The sequence below is a fragment of the Sinohyriopsis cumingii genome, chromosome 18, assembly GCF_028554795.1.
Source record: "Sinohyriopsis cumingii isolate HCF-2022 chromosome 18, ASM2855479v2, whole genome shotgun sequence".
Lineage (NCBI taxonomy): Eukaryota > Metazoa > Mollusca > Bivalvia > Unionida > Unionidae > Sinohyriopsis > Sinohyriopsis cumingii.
Window position 1 is genome coordinate 13,301,514 of NC_142978.1, and position 17,832 is coordinate 13,319,345.

At 41.1% G+C, this 17,832-nt stretch overlaps 2 non-coding genes across 2 annotated transcripts; both read right to left on the reverse strand.

Annotated features, from left to right (window-relative positions):
- Window positions 1–872: 872 nt before the first annotated feature.
- On the reverse strand, window positions 873–955 carry Trnal-uaa (transfer RNA leucine (anticodon UAA)). The gene has a single exon. It is a non-coding gene; the product is annotated as a tRNA-Leu (tRNA).
- Window positions 956–1,313: 358 nt separating this feature from the next.
- Window positions 1,314–1,396, reverse strand: Trnal-uaa (transfer RNA leucine (anticodon UAA)). The gene has a single exon. It is a non-coding gene; the product is annotated as a tRNA-Leu (tRNA).
- Window positions 1,397–17,832: the final 16,436 nt, after the last annotated feature.

Here is a 17,832-nt window from a genome sequence, read left to right on the forward strand (position 1 = left end):
AAATTCAATCTTAATTTTATGCATTGGGAACATTTGATACACAGATGCAGGGGCGTCCAAGTTATTCGATCCCTGGTCTCCACCTAGAGACACCATTCCACGGAAACATTATTTACCTCTTTGGGATGTAGATAAAAGAAATAAATTAATTCCTGTCTTTTTTTTATATACATTACATATTTCATATTTATTTTAAATTTATACAAATTTTAAATGATAAGAAATTCCACTGTTAGGGGAAATAACAATATAATTCAGCGATTCGAAACCATTTCATACAAATAACAATGGGTTTTAATTTATTAAATTAATTAATATGACACTAGATACATATTTTAAGCATTATTCATGGGGAAAAAATGAGCAACAATTGTGTATCAGAAACCCAACTATATAAAATGGCTATAAACAGATGATGCTGACGGAACATACTTTGAATTTATTAAACAGGATAATAAGTAATGGAAATACACAGTGGTTGCAGCGATTTTGTTACCCACCATAAAAACAGTTAGCAAAAGAAAGAATCGATATCAAAGTTCAATCTCAATTTTATGCATTGGGAACATGGGAAACACAGATTATCAGTTGTGCCACCACTAGAAATTGGTAGTGAATTTAAACAAATGCAATTTTTAACTCAACATTTCAAGACAATTGATACTCAGACCTTATTTATCGAATGATTGAGCCATACGTTTGAGGAACTATGGATGTACTCTTCATCACTATGCACAATAAAACCCGATGTAAGCACTTATTTTGAATAAACTGGGATGCTTCTTGTTCGGGTCACCCCAGTAAATCAGCCCTTAGCAACACATGCCGTGTACGTAGCTCTTCATTTAAACAGAAATAAAAAGAAATAGTTCTAGTACGAGTGGGGTTCGAACCCACGCGGACATGCGTCCATTGGATCTTAAGTCCAACGCCTTAACCACTCGGCCACCGTACTGTCAAATCTTGGAAACTGGCGTGCAATAGTGAGTGACAAAAGCCGCCAAATAAAATCATTGTTCTGCATGACTAAATCAGTGTATAATTTACTAATTAAGAAGTAAATAGTTGCCACAATTTAAAGAAATTCACATTTTAGCTCAAAATTTAACGAAAATTGGTACTCACACCTTGCTTAATTGCAAATGCATAAAACGACTGAACCGTAATTTTGAGGAACTATCGATGTCCTATATATAATCCTGATGTAAGTACTTATTTTTAATACAGTAGGATGCTTCTTGCTTTATAGATGAATTCGGATCATTAATGTAAGTCATCCATTACTAGAACAGAAAAACAAAACTAAATTGTTTTAGTACGGGTGGGGATCGAACCCACGCGGACATGCGTCCATTGGATCTTAAGTCCAACGCCTTAACCACTCGGCCACCGTACTGTTATATCTTCTCGCCTCTTAAAAAAGACACCAGATATAAGCATTAGATTTTATACATAAATGAGCTGTAAATATATGATACGTGACAAATGTACAAGGTAAAGTCAATGTACGGAACTGTCATAATTTATGCATTCGAGCCAATGTCAGTTACAAATACTAATATGTACTAACGTCCGGACTATAGACTGAAAAAAAGTGGGTCCACTATTTTGTATTAAATTGAAAAGCAGCCATAATAACATCCTTAAAATATATATTTATGCCATCACGGCAGCCGATTTATATATTTTAAAAAAACAACTAATAATTTTCCAAGTTTTCAACTACATAAAATGAAAAAAAAACCGAAGGAAAGAAATATATTTTTCTTATTAAAAAAAGAAACCTACAATGAACAATATCCTAAGGGTGAACCAAATCCCAACTTCCTGCGCGCACACACACACACACACACACACACACACACACACACACATATAAGCGCAAAAACAACTGGAACGTTTCTGTGACGGAGTTTTCTTTACACTCAGATGGTTAAAAGGATGCCCTGGAAATTCTTACAATGCAGGAGCTTCCGGCGAATTTCCTCCCTGGTCTCCCATTATGGACACCATCCCACGGAACCATTATCTATCTCTCTGAGATGGATATAAAAGAAATAAAAATAATTCCTGATTTTATTAAAATGATTTACAGATTTCATATTTATCTTAAATTTATACAAATGTTAAATGATTATATATTTCACTGTTAGAGCAAATAGCAATATAATTCTCCAATTCGAAACCATTTCATACAAATAACAATGATTTTAATTAATTAAATTAGTTAAAATGTAACTAGATACAGATTTTAAGCCTTATTCATGAAAAAATGAAGGAACAATTGCATATGAGAAACCCAACTATATAAAATGGCTATAAATAGATCATGCTGACAGAACATACATTGGATTTATTAAACAGGATAGTAGGTAATGGAAATATACAGTGCTTGTAGCGACTGTGTTACCCACCATAAAAACATTTAACAAAAGAAAGAATCAATATCAAAATTCAATCTTAATTTTATGCATTGGGAACATTTGATACACAGATGCAGGAGCGTCCAAGTTATTCGATCCCTGGTCTCCACCTAGAGCAGCAGGGAGGGCGAATCCGACATTTTGTCCAATCGTCATTTGGCTTAATTAATGCTTTCTGCACTCAGCGGATCCGGTGTCGTCAGCGCCTGGTAAAAAAAAAACGACGTCGTCGTCGGGGGGATCGTCCAATCGTCATTTGGTTTAATTAATACCTTCTGCGCGCCGATCCCAGTGTCGTCAGCGTCCGGTAAAAAGCGCGACGACCGCGTCGATGTCATCGCCCCCCCTGCTGCTAAGTGGCTATTTACAATGATTTTACAAACAGAGTGATCACTAACTCCTCCTCTTGTAGATCAATTAGGTTATTTGACTGATCGGTAAGTTTAAAATTAATTCTTGTTAAAAACCGATTATGGCATCGCATATAGACTTGATTAATCGGACTCTCAACGATTAAAAATCCGGGAGGGGCTGTTGGTGAAAATGAATAAAGGATATACCCCTGTTGAGCCTGATTTGATTGCTTGGTATTCACCTGGTAACTCCCTTCGATAACATCACACACTAGATTGATTGCTATCACAGACGTAATATTTACGTTGTATGGAGCAATATGCCTACCATCCTCTCCGTTATCGTGTCTGAGGATAGTTGATGGGGCGAGAAAATCATTAAGGGATTTTCTTAGTTCTGGTGCGTTGTATCCTGGAAACTTGAAATCGGGTAAATTGGCTTCTGTGATATTATACTCGGTTAGGAATTTTTGTTTATTATCATCGCTGTTAGCAGATATTGTTTTAACGATTCGTTCATTAATATATTCCATTTCTGATACAAGTTGATTTAACACCTCAACGTGTTTTCGTGCTTTTGTTTTTCGTAGCTGTTCTAGTTGTGATCGGTAATTACGATTAATCTCGGCAAACGCATCAGTGATATCATTTAAACTAACTGTGACCACGGCGGATGATTCAGGAGTTTCCTTATACGGAAAATACCATTGTATGGTATTCCTGTTTTGAAATATAAACCTGCTGGGTAATAACGTGTTTTTTATAATAGACAAATCATCTCGATAACTGGGATTAGTCTCATGATACGATTGCGCATTCGTGTGCAAGTCCGCGGGGATTTCATGAGGTGGATTTTCAGGCCATCCTAGTATGGTTCTTATTGAACTGTTATAAATATCAACCATATACCCCGGTGTGCTTATTTCAGTCGTCGACGATAACGTCGGTTCATGAACCGTAATAGCTATTTTTGATTCCTTTGTGGTAATCGATTTTATCCTGCGTTGAAATTCTTTATTGATTTGTTCTATTTGGTATGACCCAGTTGGTATTGAAACAGTTTTCCAGTCTGGGGTCCCATCGGGCTTATTTGTCCATGCAAAAACCAGCGAGTTATTAGGTTGTTGTCCGTTAAATGCTTCCTCTCGGATATTAGGCCAACTGTGATATACTCGCAATTTTGCCAGCGCTATTTCCTTTACTGGAACCGATGATGGGAAGTTCACATTGAATTCGGGTTTCGTTGACGTTATCGATATCATACTTGTTTGTACCGGAGTGGTGTTCTCCGCGATCCGTTGAAGTAATTGAAACCCTTCGGGGTTCAGCGACATTATTATTATTCGCTGCTTTTAGTGTTTAATTTCAACACCGAATATCAACAACCTGCTTGTTTTCAGAAGAATGTTTTAAGCCCATTGAAGTGGTTTCAGCGACGTGGTTTCCGGCTTCCAGTTGAAAATTTTCGATTTTTGACATCGCGGAGCCATACAACTGGACCATCGTGGAGAATTCAACATCGGATATGAACGAATTATCGATCGACAACGAGATCAACCCGGATAATTTCGAGTACGCGTCGGATACTATTTGATGTTTTACTGTATACTCGTTGAGTTTTTTTTTGAGAACACGATGATATCTTTCTAGTGATTGCGTTGGCGACTCCAGCAATTGTTGTCGCCGCGGAGATAGCGATTGGAACAGCGATCGGGGCTATCATGGTCACCGTGGATAAAATGACACCGGTACCAGCTACTATACCGGACACCGAGTACACGGCCACGTCGATGGTGGTTATTTTTCGGCGGTATTTTTTTATTTTTGCGCGGTATTGTTCGGAAAGCGTTTTCAAGTTCGCGGAGAACTCTTTTACGGTATCGAATCGATATTGATGTGACGTCGGTGATACCTTTGATTCAATTACCTTGGTGGTCATTTTTATTCTAAAAGAACTATTGTTTTCAATTACTTACTTAGATCCACTACAAATTCCACATACCATGTAATGTTTGTCCTAAATAGACCGCTATCAACGGCTCTAATTATAAACCGTTCGGTTGTATCCTTGTCAACGATTGTTGATATTGTATTGTTAAACCCGGATGAACTCGACGATGATATACTGAACTGCATCGCTGAAATCAATGTCAATCGATAAATGCCCTTAACAGTTGCGGTGATATTTACTGTATTATGCGTAGGAGTCCAATCGAATGATCCATGCCGAATTGTGTATACTGTGTTGATGGCGTTCTCATGAGGGATTTTTATTTTTTCGAGTTGCTCTGTCATTCTAGGTAGTCTGTCTTTAATCGCTTCAACATCAGTTTTGATCGTTCCTATTTCCCGTGTATTCTCGGTTATACTTTTTCTGTTCGCTGTAACATCAAGTTTGATTGTTCCTATTTCATATACATGCGCGTCTATACTTTTTCTGTTCGCTGCAACATCAGTTTTGATCGTTCCTATTTCCCGTGTATTCTCGGTTATACTTTTTCTGTTCGCTGCAACATCAGTTTTGATTGTTTTTATTTCCCCTCCATACGCGTCTATACTTTTTTTGTTCGCTTCAACATTAGTTTTGAGCGTTACTATTTCCCCTCCATACGCGTCTACATTTTTTTTGTTCGCTTCAACATTAGTTTTGAGCGTTACTATTTCCTGTGTATGCGCGTCTACATTTTTTTTGTTCGCTCCAACATTAGTTTTGATCGTTCCTATTTCCCCTTCATGCGCGTCTATACTTTTTTTGTTTGCTGCAACATCAGTTTTGACTGTTTCTATTTCCCCTGTATGCGCGTCTATATTCCTTTTGTTCGCTGCAACATCAGTTTTGATTGTTTCTATTCTCCATCCATGCGCGTCTATATTATTCTTGTTCGCTACAATATCAGTTTTGATCGTTCCTATTCTCCGTTCATGCACGTCTATACTAGTTCTGATCGCTGTAATATCAGTTTTGATCGTTCCTATTTCCCCTCCATACGCGTCTATACTTTTTTCTTCGCTGCAACATCAGTTTTGATCGTTCCTATTTCCCCTTCATACGCGTCTATACTTTTTTTGTTCGCTGCGACATCAGTTTTGATCGTTTTTATTTCCCCTCCATACGCGTCTATACTTTCTATGTTCGCTGCAACATCAGTTTTGATTGTTCTTATTTCCCCTGTATGCGCGTCTATACTTTTTTTGTTCGCTGCAACATCAGTTTTGATTGTTCTTATTTCCCCTGTATGCGCGTCTACATTCCCCTTGTTCGCTGCAACATCAATTTTGATTGTTCTTATTTCCCCTGTATGCGCGTCTACATTCCCCTTGTTCGCTGCAACATCAGTTTTGATCGTTCTTATTTCCCCTCCATACGCGTCTATACTTTTTTTGTTCGCTGCAACATCAGTTTTGATTGTTCTTATTTCCCCTGTATGCGCGTCTACATTCCCCTTGTTCGCTGCAACATCAGTTTTGATCGTTCTTATTTCCCCTCCATACGCGTCTATACTTTTTTTGTTCGCTGCAACATTAGTTTTGATTGTTCTTATTTCCCCTGTATGCGCGTCTACATTCCCCTTGTTCGCTGCAACATCAGTTTTGATCGTTCTTATTTCCCCTCCATACGCGTCTATACTTTTTTTGTTCGCTGCAACATTAGTTTTGATTGTTCTTATTTCCCCTGTATGCGCGTCTACATTCCCCTTGTTCGCTGCAACATCAGTTTTGATTGTTCCTATTTCCTGTGTATGCCCGTCTACATTTTTTTTGTTCGCTTCAACATCAGTTTTGATTGTTTTTATTTCCCCTGTATGCGCGTCTATATTCCCTTTGTTCGCTGCAACATCAGTTTTGATTGTTTTTATTTCCCCTGTATGCGCGTCTATATTCCCCTTGTTCGCTGCAACATCAGTTTTGATTGTTCTTATTTCCTGTCCATACGCAGTGATATCATTTATAGTTGTTGTAATCTCATCCAGCTTGGTATTTTTTTTACCAAAGAATTTATCAAAGTTGTCATCGATCCTGTTAACATTTTTTCGTAACGTGTAAAATTGGCCCGACAGCGTTGTAAACTCCGAAATAGTAGTTTTTATCCCTGCAAGATTCGGTTCGGTTACCGTCGGGGTCCCAAAAAAACTAGCGGTAGTGAGTTGTATATCGGTGACAGATTTTTTCACCTCGGTGACAGATTTTTTCACCTGCGCGTCAAGTTCGGTCACGGATCTATCCAACCTTATAAAACCGTCTTGGACTAATGTTACCCTATTTGTTATCGTCGATAGATGTTCACCCGGTTTGAGTCGTCCGTCGCTGGTATACAGCGCGATAGCGTTCTCGGCGGCATCACGCTGTCGTGTTAAAACGTCATCCAGCGACACATTACTGGATTTCAATTTACCCTGGCGGTCTTGAAATACAACTATTTCGCCCGGGTCAACACTGGTTAGATTTAACGTATCGGCGATTTCATCCTCGATTAGTTTTTTTATGTCATCGGTGGCGGGCGTTTCCGTGGACTCTTTCAGCGCCGAGATAGGTCGTCCCCAAATATCAGTCATCGTTATTGTAAAAAAAAACGGTGTTTTTAATTTACCCGCCGGGCCTCTACGACCCCACTAGTGTATTCGTTTACAACCACATGAGGTGGTTTCCGCGATGATGAAATCGCCACGAGTACGTTCAATACCTCACGGCCACATATCGGTGGGTCACTTAATCGCTGTGTTGGCAGCGTGGAATAAAAAACCGGGGCTGAACACGCCCGGATATACCGCATGAACACGTTCGGCGGGGCTAACCCGTATGAATCAAAATAGACGATCGCACGCGGATCAATCGCGTATGCAACCCAATGAGTTCCCGCTCCGGAGGATTTATCGAGGTTAATTATGCCGGTTTCAATATTCCTTGGTGCCGCCGGTAATTGATCCCTCATAAAAACACCTCTGAAGTTTTTTATCGCTAACGCGTCTGCGGCATCTATTAAATCAAAATTAGACATAGGAGTCATTGACTCTTGCGTTAATAAACGGTTCCCGGTAGTCTTAGACCCTTCCCCGAGTACCATGAATACGGGGTTCCCGGTAGTCTTAGACCCTTTCCGGCCACGGATCGTCCTTGTTTCTTTTTTTTATAGCCTCTCCCGGTTGCCTTTTTCAATGCCATTCCCGCCGCGGTACCAACGGCCCCCAACGCCGCCGCCTTAGCCACTGCTGGTGCGGCCGCGGCAATCAACGCTGGAATCGCAGCTAACAGCGGAAATATCCCACCGGTCTTTTCCATGTTTTTAATCGCTGCGGCCGAAAAATCTATTTGAATACCTCGCTGTTTCCTCATTGCATCATTAAAATGTTTTATTTGACGCGCCGTCAACGATATCTTATGATTACCACCTGCCATCTGCGACGGCTTTAGCGTTATTGTGGTCCCGCATTGTTTAGCCGACTTTGATCGTAATTTCTTGACTTGACCATCAGTTAGTGTAACGCCGACAACACTATACGACATTTTATTGTAAACGCGTTTGTGTTTTCAATTACATGTTTTCCACTGGCGCATCAACGATTCTCATTCGTCCACCAACACCTTCTAGCAGCATTGATTTATCGCTGAGAATGACAGCAACCGCTCTATAATTGGCACCACCCGGGGCTATACGAGCTCGGAAGTGTATATCAACGACGGATTGTCTCGTTAAATCAAGATGTTCCAACGAAAAATAATAAATCGGATACAGGTTTTTAAAATCGAGTTGTGATATTTGCAAACCAGTGTCGACGTTTTGATCACGACCCATATATGACAGCAATCGATGATACACACGTGCGATATGGTTGTCACCGTAATTAAGCTGTATATCCTCGGATGGTTCCTGTTGTCCGTTTATTCTCAGCGAAACATCCCTGACTCCTAATTGATCAAATATCATATGGCTGTGTTCTTGATTGCCCAATCGATCTTTATTCTGTAGCGCTATAAATATATGACGTGGGGCTGAAACACCCTGTTTTGATGCCAAGTGCCATGTAAATGTATCAGCGACATTATCCTCTTTAGCATCAGTTGTTACCGCTAGCCAACTCAATAATGATTTTCCCCCCTGTTCCATAAATGATAACAATCGTGCTTCCGTGGTAACTGATGGAGTCAACACCGGCATCCACAATGCTATTTTAGTTAAAACGACTTTACCGTTAGTGACGCCAGCAGCACGCCATATTGCATTGTTATCATCGCCCCTTCGCGCTAGCACGATTGTATGCTTAGCCCCATAGATAACTTTTCTGACGTTTCTACAAAATCCGAATATGTGATGGAGTGGAATCGCGCATGAACACTGTCGGCGTGGTCCTTGCAACATCCCTACTCGTGTTGCGAATCCTAGATTGAAATCACTGTTAACACTTCTTATAATAGTGAAACCAGCGCCTGGTCTTGTCCTGCGGTCTGGGTTGGCTGCTTCAGCCTGGTCAACTGCGTTATCTCTTGCCGTCAGCACGTTAATGTACTGAATGTGATCAGCGTTATCAGTGGTGTCCTTTGCGAACATCATAGATGGGCCCGCCGATCTTGTATAATCATCCGAGTATCTTGCTGACCCAATTATCGTCGTTGCAACATCAACCTCGCGTTCTATTGATTCAATTTCTCGCCCGTCAATAAGATATCTGGCACTCTCAAATAACGCCATGATACCGTTGTTGACAAAACCAACTCGAACACGAGGGTCATCTGCGTATGGTGCATTATCGGCAACATTTGTCACGAGTTCTCCCTCGATTTCGATAAACGCTTCACACGGCAAAAAGTATTTACTGGTATCTTGGACTTGAAGTTCAATTCGCGATCGTAGGTCGGCTTGTGGTGGTTGATAGGAATAAAATTGATAATCACGGACAGAATCATCCCTGCGCACTGGGGCATCCATATCAAACGCGGGATCAGCGGTTCGCGCAAACATTTTATTATTATCATGTGAGTGTTTTCAATTGAAATCCATCAACGTCGTTTTCGTCGTAAATTCTTTGAATTCTATTTAAGACCACTTCCCGCTATCGCGTTCATGAGCGCGTTGGTTGTTGCATCGGCGGATGACTGAGCCGCCAACGACTCTAGTTTTTCTTCCACGGCGTTATTTATTACTTTACTGACATTTGCAGGCATCACTGTCGTTGATGGCATCACCGGTGGTTTCTGTTTTCTTTTTCTCACCAACGACATTAGTTTGTCCTTTGCTGCAGAAAACGCCTTTCCGGCAACATCTCCAATAGCACTAATACCCCTATCACGAATAACATCAATAGCCTTCATTCCTAATTGTTTGGCTAACGGCGCTACTTTTGGAGCCATTCTTGTAAATAACCCCGCAATGGTGCTACCGAGACCATGTCCATAGTACGCGCGGTAAACAGGCAATCGCGAGTTTACCACGTAGACGAGTACTGGTTTATCATGGTTGTAGTGTACGATCATCTTTATTATAAAAACACCAGTTTTCCAATTAATCATCCACGAGCTCGTCTATGAGCGTTCGATATACATTAATGTCCATGATACCGCCTGCAAATAACCGCCTGCAAATATCAGTGGCCTCATTGATTATTTCCGGAGAGTTATTTCCGGCTCGTTTTCCTCCGATTAGTACTTCCAGCCGTGATATATCACTGAGAACACTACCAGGACAAGCGTTTTCAACCACACCGCTGTATCCTTTTCCCTTTTTTGGTTTTGTACTTTTTACTTTCTTGAGGAATGCTTTGTAATTGGGATCACCACGTGGTACTGCATCTTTATATTTACTTGCTAAATACACCATTCTTGCCCAATCCTTTAACTCCTTTACATTTTCCTCGTAACCGCTATTGATATGCTTCTTATCTCGTGTACCCTTAGCAAAATTTGTAACAGTAAAATCAACTAATTCTTCCTCGCTGTCGAAGCCTTTAATTTTATCTATTGTGTTCTTTTTAAGTACATTACGGGGCATATTCTCCCCTTTCGGTATTTCTCTCGGTATTTCTTTCGGTATTTCTTCTTCTGGTTCTTTCGCAGTAGCACCTAGTTCTTCTTCATCGGTCATTGTAACATAGGGTTCTTGTGGGTCCGTTATAGCGAGTGGTGGTGGCCTCTCCCTCCGTTGGTGTGTTATTTCCGCAGGAAGTGTTTCTAAAGACCTTTTTGTTTGTTCGGTCTGAGCCGCTATCTTTTCAAGTACGCCAAGCAGTGGCGCCTTTTTCTTTCTTTCTTCGTCGGAAATATCCCCGTATATCGCTGTTTTCACGTCTTTGGTTGCACTCGTTATCGGAGCAAAGAGTTGTTCACTTCCAACAGTAAAATCAGTTTGTAGTTGCTGCCGCGTTTGAAGTTGTTCTCGGACCCTGTCTCGTAACGGTATGAACTTTTTAAGCGCCGCTAGCCGCTCTCTGGCTAACCGAGTAGTAAGTGATTCACCTACCATTATTGCAATTGCGGAGCAATCTCTAATTTCCCGCCGAGTGTGGCAGGAATGGGGGGGGGATATGTATACATTTAATGTGCCATCGGGGGCTCCACGGAGTTTTCGTCTATAATCCTTCTAATGTTTTTAATCTTACTGGAAATCTCCCGGCGTCGTTCATAAACACGTCCAAGTTTTTTCGTATTATTTCAACGGCAGTGAATAGTCCAATGAATGCATTTACGTCATTGTGGTACAGGTTTTCATTAATCGTATGTTGTAATCGTTTTATAAAAAAGTACTCGCGGGCCAGGGTAAAACGCCCCCGTTTCGATTGTTCGTTAATAATCTCATAATCGGATAATATTTTTTCGCTGTTGAGACCATAAGATAATTCAATTCCTTGATTTTTTAATTTTGAAATCTCGGTTAATATATTATTGATGTCTTCGATATTCATATTCTTATAAAACATCTTATTTTTAAATAAAAAAAAATTTTACAAAATGAACCCTGCGCATCAATCCCGAGGTGTGTTATTTAGTATGAAGTATTACAGACAATTCATCATGGTGACCTTGTCACTCCCTGATATAATCGGAGGATTTGTGTACGAAAATCGAATTCTGTGTCCGGTCCTTTTTGAGATCGCTGTTTGATATATTCGTTCTGCAACAAATCGTACTGAGGCGATACAAATGTCGAAATATTTTCCTGCCTCATTCATCGACTGAAATATTTTTTCCTCGTGCGTTGATGTATTAAACGATTTGACACCCTTTGCTTGCTTTGAGCACTTACCAGTTTGGCCTTTTTTAATATTTTCGCTCTGAGAGATAGCTTGCAAATTACGCAGTCTGTTATCTCGATAATTAGAATTAATGTGATCAACAACGAGACCATCCTTGATCAATCCGTGGAAGCATTCATAGATAATTCTGTGACAGAGATGGTTTTTCCCTCCAGCACTAAATATCAAATACCCCTGATTATTTTTCCATCCAACTGGTTTTTTTAGTCTACAATTTCTAACAACGCCGTCGCGAGATGCCTCGTAATTAACGAGCACAGGATGAGGTAGAAATTCTTGGTTCATTTGTATAATAATACTACTTGTCTAATTCATTATTTGGTTTAATTATAAACTTTCAATGTAGTCTTAAGGAGTTTTGATGATTTTGTCTTTGACGGAGTCAGCGGTGGGGTCAATGACGGTGTTTTTTATTCGTTTACCGTAATAACGTTTTAACTCTCTGTATCGCTTTCCGGCACAACTGACACACAACTGCGATTTTCCTCTTACACCAACGTGGCAAACCAAGCACGGGAGGGGGCCAAGAGAACCATTACGAACGCTTTGTAAATGATACCCGCAGAATTCACCTCTACATGATTTATTGCACGGGGTTGTCGACCCAATCATCAACCATTTGCAGTGATTCATTATACTATATTCTTTCATTTAAATACTTGTTTTAATTATATGGAGGAGTTTGAGAGATTAGCAGCAATTAAGCCCTGGAAAAATATTAGGTTTAATCTCGACAGAGTCCTCAAGGACGCACCAAAAGCGTTAATAAACGATAGAACCCTGTTAAATAAAATACGTGATTGTATCAATGAATTCAAGCGCGATGGTGCATCTCATAGTTGGTCAACATTTCGAATTGACGGCGTTGTTGATGCTACCATGAACGACAAGCGCGCAGCAACGATAATATCACAACTTGACGGTAAAAAGTATTTCTTCAGAGTAAAATTCATTGTCCGGGTGGAATCAGGTAATTGGATCATACGTGATAAATTTGAACCAGTTCTCAGCGACAAGAAAACAGTCATTGTTAGCCGCGACTCCAAGCCGGGGCTGTTAACCGGAATTGACAGACCATACTATAAACGAGCGTATCCTGAAACAGCAGTTGTTTATGGAATATACCCGTTAAATAAGAAACCTGATATCGGAAAACTAGCGCCGATGAAACAGTCAACGGGGATAAATTGTGTAGCAGAACGAGTAATAGAGCATTTTGCAAATGCGTGTCGAGGAAATAAACTGACTGATTTACGACGTAGCAAAATCAACCAGTGGGAGGAGACAGTGCGCGAGCGAGGAGCAACCATTAGCGACATAGCGAGATTAGAAACGTCGTTGAGATTTCCAATAACCGTTACAACGATAACCGGCGAAGTATTATACGAATCGAAGTATAAATCAAATGGAGCCCCAATCAAAATTATTGATCATAACGAACACGCATGGACGTCCGCGATCACAGTATATCCACGGGATAGAACAGTAAAGTATATCTCGGGGGAATTCCTGGGAGAGGACGGTTTTCTCGCGGAGAGGAAACTATTTGATGCTATTGCCTACTTGTGTAAAAACGACCCTGTGTCAGTGTGGTTACTTCGCAGCGCTGAAAACGATGCGGATACCTTTGATCAGTTTGTAAGACCAAACGGTGAATTATATCGCACTGAAGCGTTTCACAACAAGATGAAAAAAACCGCCATGGAATTTGAAGAGCATGATGAACAACTGCTAACAAATTGTTTTACGATTCCATCGGTTGCGGCTCATGTTGCAGCAAGGAAAAATGCGTGGAGTCCAACACGCAAGGAATTTCTACCGGATGTACAATCCAGTTGTTTGGAATACTATCACGGTGGACTATGGAACACTGGATACAACCGCGACGCTATGATCTCGGTTGATATGGTTGCCTGTTATCCAGCGAGTTTTCTCGGGTATGGATCCGCCGCTGAGTACTTTAAACGATTTGGACACCCCAGACATGAAATGACTCGTGTTGCTATTAATGGACCACTGCCTGATTTTGATTTAACCGGATTCGCTCGCATAGTATCATTTGAATTCGCAGCAGGACTTCATCGCTGTTGTTATATTTGGATCGGTAGACACATGGCTGAAAAGAAGTGGTTGCCAATAGCGCTGCTACGGTATATGATTGATTGTAAAATGCTAGTTTCGTTGATTGTCAGTGACGCAATTATATCATACCGGGCGCAGACTGAAGTCTGGTTACCAGAACCGGAGCGTCTAGATAGTATAATTGACGAATCCAGAAAACAGACTGATGCCGACGAGGAATATATCATCGAATGGTCCAGGAGGATATTTAACCAACGAAACCGCGAGGCAAAAGATCTCGGTAGAAGAATAATCGGTAAGTTCACACAAGGTAGAAAAAACTGCGACTACAAACGATATTGCTCACGGCTGATTATAGATGACGCAGAATATGATTTCGTAATCAAGGACGCAGTGGCGAAAAATAGATACGTGAACTGCAAAACAGCTTTCTTGTCCAATGGAACAAGGTTGGGTACAGTTGTTACTTACAGCGATGGAGACAGCCCGGCATACCCGCATTTGAGGGCGTCTATGCTGGGTTACGCCGCTATCAATTTATTTTCGATGATAAATAGATTTCCCGACACCGCGGTTAGAGTTGCGATTGATTCATTTTACATTGACGTAAAGTATAAGGGAAACATAGCCGAGTTTATTAGTCCGGACGAGAGTTGGGGTACATGGAGAATTAAAAAAGAAATACGACGCGATTATTCCCCGTCAGCAGATGTCACCGTTGAGAACAACTACTTACGCGGTGATAATCTATCAGAATGGTCTAATGCACCACCGTGTTCTGATCCAATTTGTAGACATAAAACAGTTTATTTAAGCGGCTGTGGCGGGTCGGGAAAAACGACTCGGGCAATTGAATTATTTCGAACGCGGACAAGTATAATCGTGCTTACACCGACCCATAGACTAGCGCGAGAGATAAAACAACAAAATGTTGACGCCGTTACTTATCACAGCTTTTTTCAATACAGCGGTGGTGAGTGGACTCCTGATCGAATGGGTGAAAAATTTATTCCTGAGGTTATCATCTGGGATGAGATATGTACTGTTTCGTTAGATGTTTTACAAGTGTTTCTTGAGTGGTTGCTGCGCGCGAATACAGCGGTGATAATGTGCGGAGATCATGGCCAACCACCACCATTTGTCGGCGAGGGCCCACATGATTGGTTAAAGGGTTTTGTGGACTATTATGAAGAAACCGATACTGATTACCGAGCACTTGATGAACAACTGCGTGAGGTTAAAAAATTAATCAGATTACAGCCGGATAGAATTCAATGTGAAATAATCCGCGAGGTGATTCCGTAAACGCCGTTAAATGAATTCTGGGAAACATGGAGACCAAATGATTTGATTGTAACGAGTAGAAAGATAGTCAGAGACACACTTCAGCAAAAGTTGTTTACGTTGCATAAGGAAAAGTTTCCAACGCGTCCAGTGCCGTTATGTTATAGACCCGCGGATACACGGCGGCAGAACATTGAAGTTGAAATCCCGGGCCCGACAGCGTCAGGGACAAAAAAACAAATTCTCGTGCTGAATGATATCGTGCTCGTTGATATCAGCGTCGTCGAGGGCGCGCTACGTGCTGATAAATCCCGGTGGACGCTAGGATACGCAACAACAATACATTCCTCGCAGGGACTAACCATCACGGACACAATTGTTTGGATGGTTGATAATCGCATCGAATGGTCAAATCTAGTCTATCTTGCAGTGTCCCGAGTACGGAGGATAAATCAGCTTCGAAGAATTGTTATTGACGAAGCCAGTGACGGAGTCACCAACGACATCATCGATGCAAGCGTCATTGATAGAAAACTCTCGGGTTACCGCCAACAGGATAAAAAAAAACAGCGGCGTTTTGATATTGATGCCGAATTAATAATTGCGTTACGACAACAACAGAATAATCACTGCGCGAGTTGTAATTGTGTAATGCGCTGGCGTTATTCGGATAAAGACGCTCGCCAATTTACCGTGGACAGGATCGATAACAGTCTCGGTCATGTTAAAAACAATGTGAGGTTGACCTGTCTTGAGTGCAATAGACGCAACGGCGCTAGTTAAGACCACACGGGGGCAATTGAGTATCGTCAGGTATCACTTGTAGTTGCTCGCGTGTAAACCCCCGCTGCGGGCCAGTTGAATCCAGTCTATAGATCGGTGGTCTATTAGTTGATCGTGTTATCGTTGATATGTTATGTGTGGTAACACTCCAGATAGGATCAGTAGCTCTTTTTTTACCGCCTTCAAGCTCTCCTGGTTCATATAGATATCTAACAGTGACATCGCCGAGAATCGGCTTCGAAACGCTATCTATTTTTGATCTTCCGGGTATATACTTTTTTTTAATCGCGTCGCTGGGCTTCATGTTGATTGCTCGGGTAATCTCGTTATTTAACGCTGCAATTACGCCTGGCAACCTTTTGACCCATTCACAAGATCGTTTTTCTTGGATGAATTCCTTCGCGTATTGATACCCAAATAACCGTTCAGCAAAAGTCCGATTGAATCGTTCAACAATTGCCTGATCACGATGTAGCGCAGTATGACCTCGTCGTACTGCGACGCTATGATGTTTTAGCGTTGATAAAACAGCGCCGCGAAATTCACTACCAGGATCAACTTGTAATAGATTTGGCCAGCGCAGAGGACCTCTTCGATAAATCCGCCCAAACGCATCGGCTACTTCAGTTGCTGACTTTGTTTTTAACGGCTCCGCTTGTTTGTATCGACTCACAACATCAACTACGGTTAGCGCGTATTTGCAACCGTTGTCATGCGGCAGAAATAGTATATCAGCCTGATGAACTTCATTAGGTACGCTGACATCAAAGCGCGAGAAGTTGATTTGTTTAGGCGGTGGTAGATAAATTTGCCATATAGTCTGTTTGGATAACCAATTATCCGCAGTGGCCTTTGTTACTTTTGCAGCGCTTGCAAGCTTACCAATTGCGGCCTTCCCCTTCCAGTATCCTCTCGGAGAATAATAGATGGATTCCATGTTGTTATTATAAACGCTAGCGTTTTCAATTACCAGCGCGAGAAGCTCCGCCTCCAATCATTAATTTACCTTTCATAGCCGATTTTACCAACCATGAGGCCAATTTTTCCTTGAAGGATTTATCAGGAATAGCATTTAACGCGTGAATTAATTTTACATCCGCGATATGACGCTGTTGCAGATCGCTACTTTTGTAGTAAGCAACATCATGAGCATGACACGCCTTATCGATAGCGTTTATTGGATACTCACCGAGTTTGGGCTGATTTTGATCATCGAGTCTGATATCTAATCGCGTTCCGGGGCCACAGTAGCTATATCCTGGGAGGTGCTTTTCTCCTGGATACTTTGCCCACGGTGTTCCGGGGAGTTTTGATAACTTGGCTGCAATATCACCTCCTCGCTTTTTTTAAAAACATCCCGGGTCTAATAGAAATAAATCTAAATTTCTTTATACCGCATTGTACACACTTACCAGTAAGTGCCGATCTGTTATTTTTTGTTGTAACGGTTGTCATATCATTTGTGCCAGTACGCGCTCTACACTTCACACAATATAGATCCATAATTTATTATTATAATATGAATGTAATTGATTTTTCGGCGACTAAAACAAGAGAACCGGTTAAGCATGTTGCGGCGCTACCAAACTCTATCCGGATGATTATCATCGGACCATCTGGATCCGGCAAAACACAATTGCTACTCAATTTAATAATGAGATGGAT